Here is a 13838-nt window from a genome sequence, read left to right on the forward strand (position 1 = left end):
TGTGTGTGACTGTGTGTGTGTGTTTTCTTTGCAATATTGGCACCTGAGCTGACGTGTGTTGCCAATCTTTGTCAGTTTCAGAGGGTACATTTTTCAGGGTTGCTGTTTCCCAAGGTCTCCACTCCCTTGCCTTTTTTTTTCTTTTTTGCTTAAATATTGTCGCCTGAGCTAGCCTCTGTTGCCCTGCTTCCTCAGTTTCAGATGGTAGATTTCTCAGTGTTGCTGTTTCGCCAGACCTCCACGCACTTGTGTCTTGTTATTTTCTGCTTAAAGGTTGCCATTTGAGCTAGCCTCTCTTGCCCATGTTCGTCAGTTTCGGAAGGTCGATTTCTCAGTGTCACTTTTTGCACAGGTCTGCACGCCCTTGTGTTTTGTTTGTGCTTAAAGTTTGCCACCTGAAGCCAGCCTCTCTTGCCCATCTTGGTCAGTTTCAGAGGGTAGATTTCTCGGTGTCGCTTTTTCGCCAGGTCTCCACGCCCTTGTGTTTTGTTTTTGCTTACACATTGCCACCTGAGGTAGCCTCTGTTGCCCATCTTCGTCAGTTTCAGAGGGTGGATTTCTCAGTGTTGCTTTTTCCCCAGGTCTCCAGGCCCTTGTGTGTTTCTTTTGCTTAGCGATTGCCACCTCAGCTAGCCTCTGTTGCCCATCTTCGTCAGTTTCAGAGGGTGGATTTCTCAGTGTTGCTTTTTCCCCAGGTCTCCACTTCCCTCAGTGTCTGTGTGTTTGTGTTTTTGTTTGCAAGATTGGCACCTTTCCTTACGTGTGTTGCCGATCTTTGTCAGTTTCAGAGGGCAGATTTCTCAGTGTTGCTGTTTCCCAGGACTGCACGCCCTTGTGTTTTGTTTTTGCTTAGCGATTGCCACCTGAGCTAGCCTATGTAGCCCATCTTCTTCAGTTTCAGAGGGTACATTTCTAAATGTTGCTTTCTACCCAGGTCTTCACGCCCTAGTGTTTTTTTTTGGTTTTTGTTTTATTTTTTGCTTATTGATTGCCACCTGACCTAGCCTGTCTTGCCCATCTTCATCGGGTTTAGAGGGTTGATGACTCAGTGTTGCTTTTAGCCCAGGTCTCCACGTCTCTCGTGTCTGTGTGTGTCTGTGTTTCTGTGTGTGTGTTTTCTCTGCACGATTGGCACCTGAGCTAACGGGTGTTGCCAATCCTTGTCAGTTTCAGAGGGTAGAATTCTCAGTGTTGCTTTATCTCCACGTCCCTCAGTGTTTGTGTGTGTGTGTGTGTGAGAGCGCGTGTGTGTGTTTTCTTTGCAATCTTGGCACCTGAGCTGACGTGTGTTGCCAATCTTTTTCAGTTTCAGAGGGTACATTTTTCAGGGTTGCTGTTTCCCAAGGTCTCCACTCCCTTGCCTTTTTTTTTTTCTTTTTTGCTTAAATATTGTCGCCTGAGCTAGCCTCTGTTGCCCTGCTTCCTCAGTGTCAGATGGCAGATTTCTCATTGTTGCTGTTTCCCCAGACCTCCACGCACTTGTGTCTTGTTATTTTCTGCTTAAAGGTTGCCACCTGAGCTAGCCTCTCTTGCCCATGTTCGTCCGTTTCGGAAGGTCGATGTCTCAGTGTCACATTTTCCACAGGTCTGCACGCCCTTGTGTTTTGCCTTTGCTTAAAGTTTGCCACCTGAAGCCAGCCTCTCTTGCCCATCTTCGTCAGTTTCAGAGGGTCGATTTCTCAGTGTTGCTATATCCCAGGTTCTCCACGCCCTTGTGTTTTCTTTTTGCTTAAAGATTGCCACCTGAAGCCAGCCTCTCTTGCCCATCTTGGGCAGTTTCCGAGGGGAGATTTCTCCGTGTTGCTTTTTCCCAGGACTGCACGCCCTTGTGTTTTGTTTTTGTTTACACATTGCCTCCTGAGCTAGCCTATGTAGCCCATCTTGCTCAGTTGCAGAGGGTAGACTGCTCAGCGTTTCTCTTTCCCATGGTCCCCAAGCCCTTATGTTTTCTTTTTGCTCAAATATTGAACCTGAGCTAGCCTCTGTTGCTCATCTTCGTCATTTTCACAGGGTAGATTTCTCAGTGTTGCTTTTTCCCCAGGTCTCCACGTCCCTCAGAGTCTGTGTTTGTGTGTGTGTGTGTGTTGTCTTTGCAAGATTGGCCCCTGAGCTAACGTGTGTTGCCCATCTTTGTCAGATTCAGTTGGTACAATTTCAGGATTGCCATTTCCCAAGGTCTCCACTCCCTTGCGTCGTTGTTTTGTTTGTTTGTTTTGCTTTACGATTGTCGCCTGAGCTAGCCTCTGTTGCCCTGCTTCCTCAGTTTAAGATGGCGGAGTTCTCAGTGTTGCTGTTTCGCCAGATCTCCACGCCCTTGTGTCTTTTTTCTCAGCCTAATGGTTGGCACCGGAGCTAGCATCTGTTGCCCATCTTCTTCAGTTTCAGAGGGTAGATTTATCAGTTTTGCTTTTTCGCCAGGTCTCCACGCCCTTGTGTTTTGTTTTTGCTTACACGTTGCCACCTGAGCTAGCCTCTGTTGCCCATCTTTGTCAGTTTCAGAGGGTGGATTTCTCAGTGTTGCTTTTTCCCCAGGTATCCACACCCTTGTGTGTTTCTTTTGCTTAACGATTGCCACCTGAGGTAGCCTCTGTAGCCCAACTTCGTCAGTTTCAGAGGGTGGATTACTCCGTGTTGCTTTTTCCCCAGGTCTCCACGTCCCTCAGTGTGTGTGTGTGTGTGTGTGTGTGTGTGACTGTCTGTGTGTGTTTTCTTTGCAATATTGGCACCTGAGCTGACGTGTGTTGCCAATCTTTGTCAGTTTCAGAGGGTACATTTTTCAGGGTTGCTGTTTCCCAAGGTCTCCACTCCCTTGCCTTTTTTTTTCTTTTTTGCTTATATATTGTCGCCTGAGCTAGCCTCTGTTGCCCTGCTTCCTCAGTTTCAGATGGTAGATTTCTCAGTGTTGCTGTTTCGCCAGACCTCCACGCACTTGTGTCTTGTTATTTTCTGCTTAAAGGTTGCCATTTGAGCTAGCCTCTCTTGCCCATGTTCGTCAGTTTCGGAAGGTCGATTTCTCAGTGTCACTTTTTGCACAGGTCTGCACGCCCTTCTGTTTTGTTTGTGCTTAAAGTTTGCCACCTGAAGCCAGCCTCTCTTGCCCATCTTGGTCAGTTTCAGAGGGTAGATTTCTCGGTGTCGCTTTTTCGCCAGGTCTCCACGCCCTTGTGTTTTGTTTTTGCTTACACATTGCCACCTGAGGTAGCCTCTGTTGCCCATCTTCGTCAGTTTCAGAGGGTGGATTTCTCAGTGTTGCTTTTTCCCCAGGTCTCCAGGCCCTTGTGTGTTTCTTTTGCTTAGCGATTGCCACCTCAGCTAGCCTCTGTTGCCCATCTTCGTCAGTTTCAGAGGGTGGATTTCTCAGTGTTGCTTTTTCCCCAGGTCTCCACTTCCCTCAGTGTCTGTGTGTTTGTGTTTTTGTTTGCAAGATTGGCACCTTTCCTTACGTGTGTTGCCGATCTTTGTCAGTTTCAGAGGGCAGATTTCTCAGTGTTGCTGTTTCCCAGGACTGCACGCCCTTGTGTTTTGTTTTTGCTTAGCGATTGCCACCTGAGCTAGCCTATGTAGCCCATCTTCTTCAGTTTCAGAGGGTACATTTCTAAATGTTGCTTTCTACCCAGGTCTTCACGCCCTAGTGTTTTTTTTTGGTTTTTGTTTTATTTTTTGCTTATTGATTGCCACCTGACCTAGCCTGTCTTGCCCATCTTCGTCGGGTTTAGAGGGTTGATGACTCAGTGTTGCTTTTAGCCCAGGTCTCCACGTCTCTCGTGTCTGTGTGTGTCTGTGTTTCTGTGTGTGTGTTTTCTCTGCACGATTGGCACCTGAGCTAACGGGTGTTGCCAATCCTTGTCAGTTTCAGAGGGTAGAATTCTCAGTGTTGCTTTATCTCCACGTCCCTCAGTGTTTGTGTGTGTGTGTGTGTGAGAGCGCGTGCGTGTGTTTTCTTTGCAATCTTGGCACCTGAGCTGACGTGTGTTGCCAATCTTTTTCAGTTTCAGAGGGTACATTTTTCAGGGTTGCTGTTTCCCAAGGTCTCCACTCCCTTGCCTTTTTTTTTTTCTTTTTTGCTTAAATATTGTCGCCTGAGCTAGCCTCTGTTGCCCTGCTTCCTCAGTTTCAGATGGTAGATTTCTCAGTGTTGCTGTTTCGCCAGACCTCCACGCACTTGTGTCTTGTTATTTTCTGCTTAAAGGTTGCCATTTGAGCTAGCCTCTCTTGCCCATGTTCGTCAGTTTCGGCTGGTCGATTTCTCAGTGTCACTTTTTGCACAGGTCTGCACGCCCTTGTGTTTTGTTTGTGCTTAAAGTTTGCCACCTGAAGCCAGCCTCTCTTGCCCATCTTGGTCAGTTTCAGAGGGTAGATTTCTCGGTGTCGCTTTTTCGCCAGGTCTCCACGCCCTTGTGTTTTGTTTTTGCTTACACATTGCCACCTGAGGTAGCCTCTGTTGCCCATCTTCGTCAGTTTCAGAGGGTGGATTTCTCAGTGTTGCTTTTTCCCCAGGTCTCCACGCCCTTGTGTGTTTCTTTTGCTTAGCGATTGCCACCTCAGCTAGCCTCTGTTGCCCATCTTCGTCAGTTTCAGAGGGTGGATTTCTCACTGTTGCTTTTTCCCCAGGTCTCCACTTCCCTCAGTGTCTGTGTGTTTGTGTTTTTGTTTGCAAGATTGGCACCTTTCCTTACGTGTGTTGCCGATCTTTGTCAGTTTCAGAGGGCAGATTTCTCAGTGTTGCTGTTTCCCAGGACTGCACGCCCTTGTGTTTTGTTTTTGCTTAGCGATTGCCACCTGAGCTAGCCTATGTAGCCCATCTTCTTCAGTTTCAGAGGGTACATTTCTAAATGTTGCTTTCTACCCAGGTCTTCACGCCCTAGTGTTTTTTTTTTGGTTTTTGTTTTATTTTTTGCTTATTGATTGCCACCTGACCTAGCCTGTCTTGCCCATCTTCCTCGGGTTTAGAGGGTTGATGACTCAGTGTTGCTTTTAGCCCAGGTCTCCACGTCTCTCGTGTCTGTGTGTGTCTGTGTTTCTGTGTGTGTGTTTTCTCTGCACGATTGGCACCTGAGCAAACGGGTGTTGCCAATCCTTGTCAGTTTCAAAGGGTAGATTTCTCCGTGTTGCTCTTTCCCAAGTTCTCCACGCCCTTGTGTGTTCTTTTTGATCAAAGATTGAACCTGAGCTAGCCTCTGTTGACGACCATGGTCAGTTTCAGAGGGTAGATGTCTCAGTGTTGCTCTTTCCCAGGGTCTCCACGCCCTTGTGTGGTTTTTTTTTTGCTCGAATATTGAACCTGAGCTAGCCTCTGTTGCCCGTCTTCGTCAGTTTCAGAGGGTGGATTTCTCAGTGTTGCTTTTTCCCCAGGTCTCCACGCCCTTGTGTGTTTCTTTTGCTTAACGATTGCCACCTCAGCTAGCCTCTGTTGCCCATCTTCGTCAGTTTCAGAGGGTAGAATTCTCAGTGTTGCTTTATCTCCACGTCCCTCAGTGTTTGTGTGTGTGTGTGTGTGAGAGCGTGTGTGTGTGTTTTCTTTGCAATCTTGGCACCTGAGCTGACGTGTGTTGCCAATCTTTGTCAGTTTCAGAGGGTACATTTTTCAGGGTTGCTGTTTCCCAAGGTCTCCACTCCCTTGCCTTTTTTTTTTCTTTTTTGCTTAAATATTGTCGCCTGAGCTAGCCTCTGTTGCCCTGCTTCCTCAGTGTCAGATGGCAGATTTCTCAGTGTTGCTGTTTCCCCAGACCTCCACGCACTTGTGTCTTGTTATTTTCTGCTTAAAGGTTGCCACCTGAGCTAGCCTCTCTTGCCCATGTTCGTCCATTTCGGAAGGTCGATGTCTCAGTGTCACATTTTCCACAGGTCTGCACGCCCTTGTGTTTTGCCTTTGCTTAAAGTTTGCCACCTGAAGCCAGCCTCTCTTGCCCATCTTCGTCAGTTTCAGAGGGTCGATTTCTCAGTGTTGCTATATCCCAGGTTCTCCACGCCCTTGTGTTTTCTTTTTGCTTAAAGATTGCCACCTGAAGCCAGCCTCTCTTGCCCATCTTGGGCAGTTTCCGAGGGGAGATTTCTCCGTGTTGCTTTTTCCCAGGACTGCACGCCCTTGTGTTTTGTTTTTGTTTACACATTGCCTCCTGAGCTAGCCTATGTAGCCCATCTTGCTCAGTTGCAGAGGGTAGACTGCTCAGCGTTTCTCTTTCCCATGGTCCCCAAGCCCTTATGTTTTCTTTTTGCTCAAATATTGAACCTGAGCTAGCCTCTGTTGCTCATCTTCGTCATTTTCACAGGGTAGATTTCTCAGTGTTGCTTTTTCCCCAGGTCTCCACGTCCCTCAGAGTCTGTGTTTGTGTGTGTGTGTGTGTTGTCTTTGCAAGATTGGCCCCTGAGCTAACGTGTGTTGCCCATCTTTGTCAGATTCAGTTGGGACAATTTCAGGATTGCCATTTCCCAAGGTCTCCACTCCCTTGCGTCGTTGTTTTGTTTGTTTGTTTTGCTTTACGATTGTCGCCTGAGCTAGCCTCTGTTGCCCTGCTTCCTCAGTTTAAGATGGCGGAGTTCTCAGTGTTGCTGTTTCGCCAGATCTCCACGCCCTTGTGTCTCTTTTTTCTGCCTAATTGTGGGCACCTGAGCTAGCATCTTTTGCCCATCTTCTTCAGTTTCAGAGGGTCGATTTATCAGTGTTGATTTTTCCGCAGGTCTCCACGTCCCTCAGTGTCTGTGTGTGTGTTTTCTTTGCAAGATTGGCACCTTTCCTTACGTGTGTTGCCGATCCTTGTCAGTTTCAGATGGAAGATTAATGAGTGTTGCTGTTTCCCAGGTCTGCACGCCCTTGTGTTTTGTTTTTGCTTACACATTGCCACCTGAGCTAGCCTATGTAGCCCATCTTCTTCAGTTTCAGAGGGTAGATTTATCAGTTTTGCATTTTCGCCAGGTCTCCACGCCCTTGTGTTTTGTTTTTGCTTACACGTTGCCACCTGAGCTAGCCTCTGTTGCCCATCTTTGTCAGTTTCAGAGGGTGGATTTCTCAGTGTTGCTTTTTCCCCAGGTATCCACACCCTTGTGTGTTTCTTTTGCTTAACGATTGCCACCTGAGGTAGCCTCTGTAGCCCAACTTCGTCAGTTTCAGAGGGTGGATTACTCCGTCTTGCTTTTTCCCCAGGTCTCCACGTCCCTCAGTGTGTGTGTGTGTGTGTGTGTGTGTGAGTGTGTGTGTGTGTTTTCTTTGCAATATTGGCACCTGAGCTGACGTGTGTTGCCAATCTTTGTCAGTTTCAGAGGGTACATTATTCAGGGTTGCTGTTTCCCAAGGTCTCCACTCCCTTGCCTTTTTTTTTCTTTTTTGCTTAAATATTGTCGCCTGAGCTAGCCTCTGTTGCCCTGCTTCCTCAGTTTCAGATGGTAGATTTCTCAGTGTTGCTGTTTCGCCAGACCTCCACGCACTTGTGTCTTGTTATTTTCTGCTTAAAGGTTGCCATTTGAGCTAGCCTCTCTTGCCCATGTTCGTCAGTTTCGGAAGGTCGATTTCTCAGTGTCACTTTTTGCACAGGTCTGCACGCCCTTCTGTTTTGTTTGTGCTTAAAGTTTGCCACCTGAAGCCAGCCTCTCTTGCCCATCTTGGTCAGTTTCAGAGGGTAGATTTCTCGGTGTCGCTTTTTCGCCAGGTCTCCACGCCCTTGTGTTTTGTTTTTGCTTACACATTGCCACCTGAGGTAGCCTCTGTTGCCCATCTTCGTCAGTTTCAGAGGGTGGATTTCTCAGTGTTGCTTTTTCCCCAGGTCTCCACGCCCTTGTGTGTTTCTTTTGCTTAGCGATTGCCACCTCAGCTAGCCTCTGTTGCCCATCTTCGTCAGTTTCAGAGGGTGGATTTCTCAGTGTTGCTTTTTCCCCAGGTCTCCACTTCCCTCAGTGTCTGTGTGTTTGTGTTTTTGTTTGCAAGATTGGCACCTTTCCTTACGTGTGTTGCCGATCTTTGTCAGTTTCAGAGGGCAGATTTCTCAGTGTTGCTGTTTCCCAGGACTGCACGCCCTTGTGTTTTGTTTTTGCTTAGCGATTGCCACCTGAGCTAGCCTATGTAGCCCATCTTCTTCAGTTTCAGAGGGTACATTTCTAAATGTTGCTTTCTACCCAGGTCTTCACGCCCTAGTGTTTTTTTTTGGTTTTTGTTTTATTTTTTGCTTATTGATTGCCACCTGACCTAGCCTGTCTTGCCCATCTTCGTCGGGTTTAGAGGGTTGATGACTCAGTGTTGCTTTTAGCCCAGGTCTCCACGTCTCTCGTGTCTGTGTGTGTCTGTGTTTCTGTGTGTGTGTTTTCTCTGCACGATTGGCACCTGAGCAAACGGGTGTTGCCAATCCTTGTCAGTTTCAGAGGGTAGATTTCTCCGTGTTGCTCTTTCCCAAGTTCTCCACGCCCTTGTGTGTTCTTTTTGATCAAAGATTGAACCTGAGCTAGCCTCTGTTGACGACCATGGTCAGTTTCAGAGGGTAGATGTCTCAGTGTTGCTCTTTCCCAGGGTCTCCACGCCCTTGTGTGGTTTATTTTTTGCTCGAATATTGAACCTGAGCTAGCCTCTGTTGCCCGTCTTCGTCAGTTTCAGAGGGTGGATTTCTCAGTGTTGCTTTTTCCCCAGGTCTCCACGCCCTTGTGTGTTTCTTTTGCTTAACGATTGCCACCTCAGCTAGCCTCTGTTGCCCATCTTCGTCAGTTTCAGAGGGTAGAATTCTCAGTGTTGCTTTATCTCCACGTCCCTCAGTGTTTGTGTGTGTGTGTGTGTGAGAGCGTGTGTGTGTGTTTTCTTTGCAATCTTGGCACCTGAGCTGACGTGTGTTGCCAATCTTTGTCAGTTTCAGAGGGTACATTTTTCAGGGTTGCTGTTTCCCAAGGTCTCCACTCCCTTGCCTTTTTTTTTTCTTTTTTGCTTAAATATTGTCGCCTGAGCTAGCCTCTGTTGCCCTGCTTCCTCAGTGTCAGATGGCAGATTTCTCAGTGTTGCTGTTTCCCCAGACCTCCACGCACTTGTGTCTTGTTATTTTCTGCTTGAAGGTTGCCACCTGAGCTAGCCTCTCTTGCCCATGTTCGTCCGTTTCGGAAGGTCGATGTCTCAGTGTCACATTTTCCACAGGTCTGCACGCCCTTGTGTTTTGCCTTTGCTTAAAGTTTGCCACCTGAAGCCAGCCTCTCTTGCCCATCTTCGTCAGTTTCAGAGGGTCGATTTCTCAGTGTTGCTATATCCCAGGTTCTCCACGCCCTTGTGTTTTCTTTTTGCTTAAAGATTGCCACCTGAAGCCAGCCTCTCTTGCCCATCTTGGGCAGTTTCCGAGGGGAGATTTCTCCGTGTTGCTTTTTCCCAGGACTGCACGCCCTTGTGTTTTGTTTTTGTTTACACATTGCCTCCTGAGCTAGCCTATGTAGCCCATCTTGCTCAGTTGCAGAGGGTAGACTGCTCAGCGTTTCTCTTTCCCATGGTCCCCAAGCCCTTATGTTTTCTTTTTGCTCAAATATTGAACCTGAGCTAGCCTCTGTTGCTCATCTTCGTCATTTTCACAGGGTAGATTTCTCAGTGTTGCTTTTTCCCCAGGTCTCCACGTCCCTCAGAGTCTGTGTTTGTGTGTGTGTGTGTGTTGTCTTTGCAAGATTGGCCCCTGAGCTAACGTGTGTTGCCCATCTTTGTCAGATTCAGTTGGGACAATTTCAGGATTGCCATTTCCCAAGGTCTCCACTCCCTTGCGTCGTTGTTTTGTTTGTTTGTTTTGCTTTACGATTGTCGCCTGAGCTAGCCTCTGTTGCCCTGCTTCCTCAGTTTAAGATGGCGGAGTTCTCAGTGTTGCTGTTTCGCCAGATCTCCACGCCCTTGTGTCTTTTTTCTCAGCCTAATGGTTGGCACCGGAGCTAGCATCTGTTGCCCATCTTCTTCAGTTTCAGAGGGTAGATTTATCAGTTTTGCTTTTTCGCCAGGTCTCCACGCCCTTGTGTTTTGTTTTTGCTTACACGTTGCCACCTGAGCTAGCCTCTGTTGCCCATCTTTGTCAGTTTCAGAGGGTGGATTTCTCAGTGTTGCTTTTTCCCCAGGTATCCACACCCTTGTGTGTTTCTTTTGCTTAACGATTGCCACCTGAGGTAGCCTCTGTAGCCCAACTTCGTCAGTTTCAGAGGGTGGATTACTCCGTGTTGCTTTTTCCCCAGGTCTCCACGTCCCTCAGTGTGTGTGTGTGTGTGTGTGTGTGTGTGACTGTCTGTGTGTGTTTTCTTTGCAATATTGGCACCTGAGCTGACGTGTGTTGCCAATCTTTGTCAGTTTCAGAGGGTACATTTTTCAGGGTTGCTGTTTCCCAAGGTCTCCACTCCCTTGCCTTTTTTTTTCTTTTTTGCTTATATATTGTCGCCTGAGCTAGCCTCTGTTGCCCTGCTTCCTCAGTTTCAGATGGTAGATTTCTCAGTGTTGCTGTTTCGCCAGACCTCCACGCACTTGTGTCTTGTTATTTTCTGCTTAAAGGTTGCCATTTGAGCTAGCCTCTCTTGCCCATGTTCGTCAGTTTCGGAAGGTCGATTTCTCAGTGTCACTTTTTGCACAGGTCTGCACGCCCTTCTGTTTTGTTTGTGCTTAAAGTTTGCCACCTGAAGCCAGCCTCTCTTGCCCATCTTGGTCAGTTTCAGAGGGTAGATTTCTCGGTGTCGCTTTTTCGCCAGGTCTCCACGCCCTTGTGTTTTGTTTTTGCTTACACATTGCCACCTGAGGTAGCCTCTGTTGCCCATCTTCGTCAGTTTCAGAGGGTGGATTTCTCAGTGTTGCTTTTTCCCCAGGTCTCCACGCCCTTGTGTGTTTCTTTTGCTTAGCGATTGCCACCTCAGCTAGCCTCTGTTGCCCATCTTCGTCAGTTTCAGAGGGTGGATTTCTCAGTGTTGCTTTTTCCCCAGGTCTCCACTTCCCTCAGTGTCTGTGTGTTTGTGTTTTTGTTTGCAAGATTGGCACCTTTCCTTACGTGTGTTGCCGATCTTTGTCAGTTTCAGAGGGCAGATTTCTCAGTGTTGCTGTTTCCCAGGACTGCACGCCCTTGTGTTTTGTTTTTGCTTAGCGATTGCCACCTGAGCTAGCCTATGTAGCCCATCTTCTTCAGTTTCAGAGGGTACATTTCTAAATGTTGCTTTCTACCCAGGTCTTCACGCCCTAGTGTTTTTTTTTGGTTTTTGTTTTATTTTTTGCTTAATGATTGCCACCTGACCTAGCCTGTCTTGCCCATCTTCGTCGGGTTTAGAGGGTTGATGACTCAGTGTTGCTTTTAGCCCAGGTCTCCACGTCTCTCGTGTCTGTGTGTGTCTGTGTTTCTGTGTGTGTGTTTTCTCTGCACGATTGGCACCTGAGCTAACGGGTGTTGCCAATCCTTGTCAGTTTCAGAGGGTAGATTTCTCCGTGTTGCTCTTTCCCAAGTTCTCCACGCCCTTGTGTGTTCTTTTTGATCAAAGATTGAACCTGAGCTAGCCTCTGTTGACGACCATGGTCAGTTTCAGAGGGTAGATGTCTCAGTGTTGCTCTTTCCCAGGGTCTCCACGCCCTTGTGTGGTTTTTTTTTTGCTCAAATATTGAACCTGAGCTAGCCTCTGTTGCCCGTCTTCGTCAGTTTCAGAGGGTGGATTTCTCAGTGTTGCTTTTTCCCCAGGTCTCCATGCCCTTGTGTGTTTCTTTTGCTTAACGATTGCCACCTCAGCTAGCCTCTGTTGCCCATCTTCGTCAGTTTCAGAGGGTAGAATTCTCAGTGTTGCTTTATCTCCACGTCCCTCAGTGTTTGTGTGTGTGTGTGTGTGAGAGCGTGTGTGTGTGTTTTCTTTGCAATCTTGGCACCTGAGCTGACGTGTGTTGCCAATCTTTTTCAGTTTCAGAGGGTACATTTTTCAGGGTTGCTGTTTCCCAAGGTCTCCACTCCCTTGCCTTTTTTTTTTTCTTTTTTGCTTAAATATTGTCGCCTGAGCTAGCCTCTGTTGCCCTGCTTCCTCAGTGTCAGATGGCAGATTTCTCATTGTTGCTGTTTCCCCAGACCTCCACGCACTTGTGTCTTGTTATTTTCTGCTTAAAGGTTGCCACCTGAGCTAGCCTCTCTTGCCCATGTTCGTCCGTTTCGGAAGGTCGATGTCTCAGTGTCACATTTTCCACAGGTCTGCACGCCCTTGTGTTTTGCCTTTGCTTAAAGTTTGCCACCTGAAGCCAGCCTCTCTTGCCCATCTTCGTCAGTTTCAGAGGGTCGATTTCTCAGTGTTGCTATATCCCAGGTTCTCCACGCCCTTGTGTTTTCTTTTTGCTTAAAGATTGCCACCTGAAGCCAGCCTCTCTTGCCCATCTTGGGCAGTTTCCGAGGGGAGATTTCTCCGTGTTGCTTTTTCCCAGGACTGCACGCCCTTGTGTTTTGTTTTTGTTTACACATTGCCTCCTGAGCTAGCCTATGTAGCCCATCTTGCTCAGTTGCAGAGGGTAGACTGCTCAGCGTTTCTCTTTCCCATGGTCCCCAAGCCCTTATGTTTTCTTTTTGCTCAAATATTGAACCTGAGCTAGCCTCTGTTGCTCATCTTCGTCATTTTCACAGGGTAGATTTCTCAGTGTTGCTTTTTCCCCAGGTCTCCACGTCCCTCAGAGTCTGTGTTTGTGTGTGTGTGTGTGTTGTCTTTGCAAGATTGGCCCCTGAGCTAACGTGTGTTGCCCATCTTTGTCAGATTCAGTTGGTACAATTTCAGGATTGCCATTTCCCAAGGTCTCCACTCCATTGCGTCGTTGTTTTGTTTGTTTGTTTTGCTTTACGATTGTCGCCTGAGCTAGCCTCTGTTGCCCTGCTTCCTCAGTTTAAGATGGCGGAGTTCTCAGTGTTGCTGTTTCGCCAGATCTCCACGCCCTTGTGTCTCTTTTTTCTGCCTAATGATTGGCACCTGAGCTAGCATCTGTTGCCCATCTTCTTCAGTTTCAGAGGGTCGATTTATCAGTGTTGATTTTTCCGCAGGTCTCCACGTCCCTCAGTGTCTGTGTGTGTGTTTTCTTTGCAAGATTGGCACCTTTCCTTACGTGTGTTGCCGATCTTTGTCAGTTTCAGATGGAAGATTAATCAGTGTTGCTGTTTCCCAGTTCTGCACGCCCTTGTGTTTTGTTTTTGCTTACACATTGCCACCTGAGCTAGCCTATGTAGCCCATCTTCTTCAGTTTCAGAGGGTAGATTTATCAGTTTTGCTTTTTCGCCAGGTCTCCACGCCCTTGTGTTTTGTTTTTGCTTACACGTTGCCACCTGAGCTAGCCTCTGTTGCCCATCTTTGTCAGTTTCAGAGGGTGGATTTCTCAGTGTTGCTTTTTCCCCAGGTATCCACACCCTTGTGTGTTTCTTTTGCTTAACGATTGCCACCTGAGGTAGCCTCTGTAGCCCAACTTCGTCAGTTTCAGAGGGTGGATTACTCCGTGTTGCTTTTTCCCCAGGTCTCCACGTCCCTCAGTGTGTGTGTGTGTGTGTGTGTGTGTGAGTGTGTGTGTGTGTTTTCTTTGCAATATTGGCACCTGAGCTGACGTGTGTTGCCAATCTTTGTCAGTTTCAGAGGGTACATTTTTCAGGGTTGCTGTTTCCCAAGGTCTCCACTCCCTTGCCTTTTTTTTTCTTTTTTGCTTAAATATTGTCGCCTGAGCTAGCCTCTGTTGCCCTGCTTCCTCAGTTTCAGATGGTATATTTCTCAGTGTTGCTGTTTCGCCAGACCTCCACGCACTTGTGTCTTGTTATTTTCTGCTTAAAGGTTTCCACCTGAGCTAGCCACTCTTGCCCATGTTCGTCAGTTTCGGAAGGTCGATTTCTCAGTGTCACTTTTTGCACAGGTCTGCACGCCCTTCTGTTTTGTTT

Source organism: Equus caballus, chromosome 1 (assembly GCF_041296265.1).
Source record: "Equus caballus isolate H_3958 breed thoroughbred chromosome 1, TB-T2T, whole genome shotgun sequence".
Taxonomy (NCBI): Eukaryota; Metazoa; Chordata; class Mammalia; order Perissodactyla; family Equidae; genus Equus; species Equus caballus.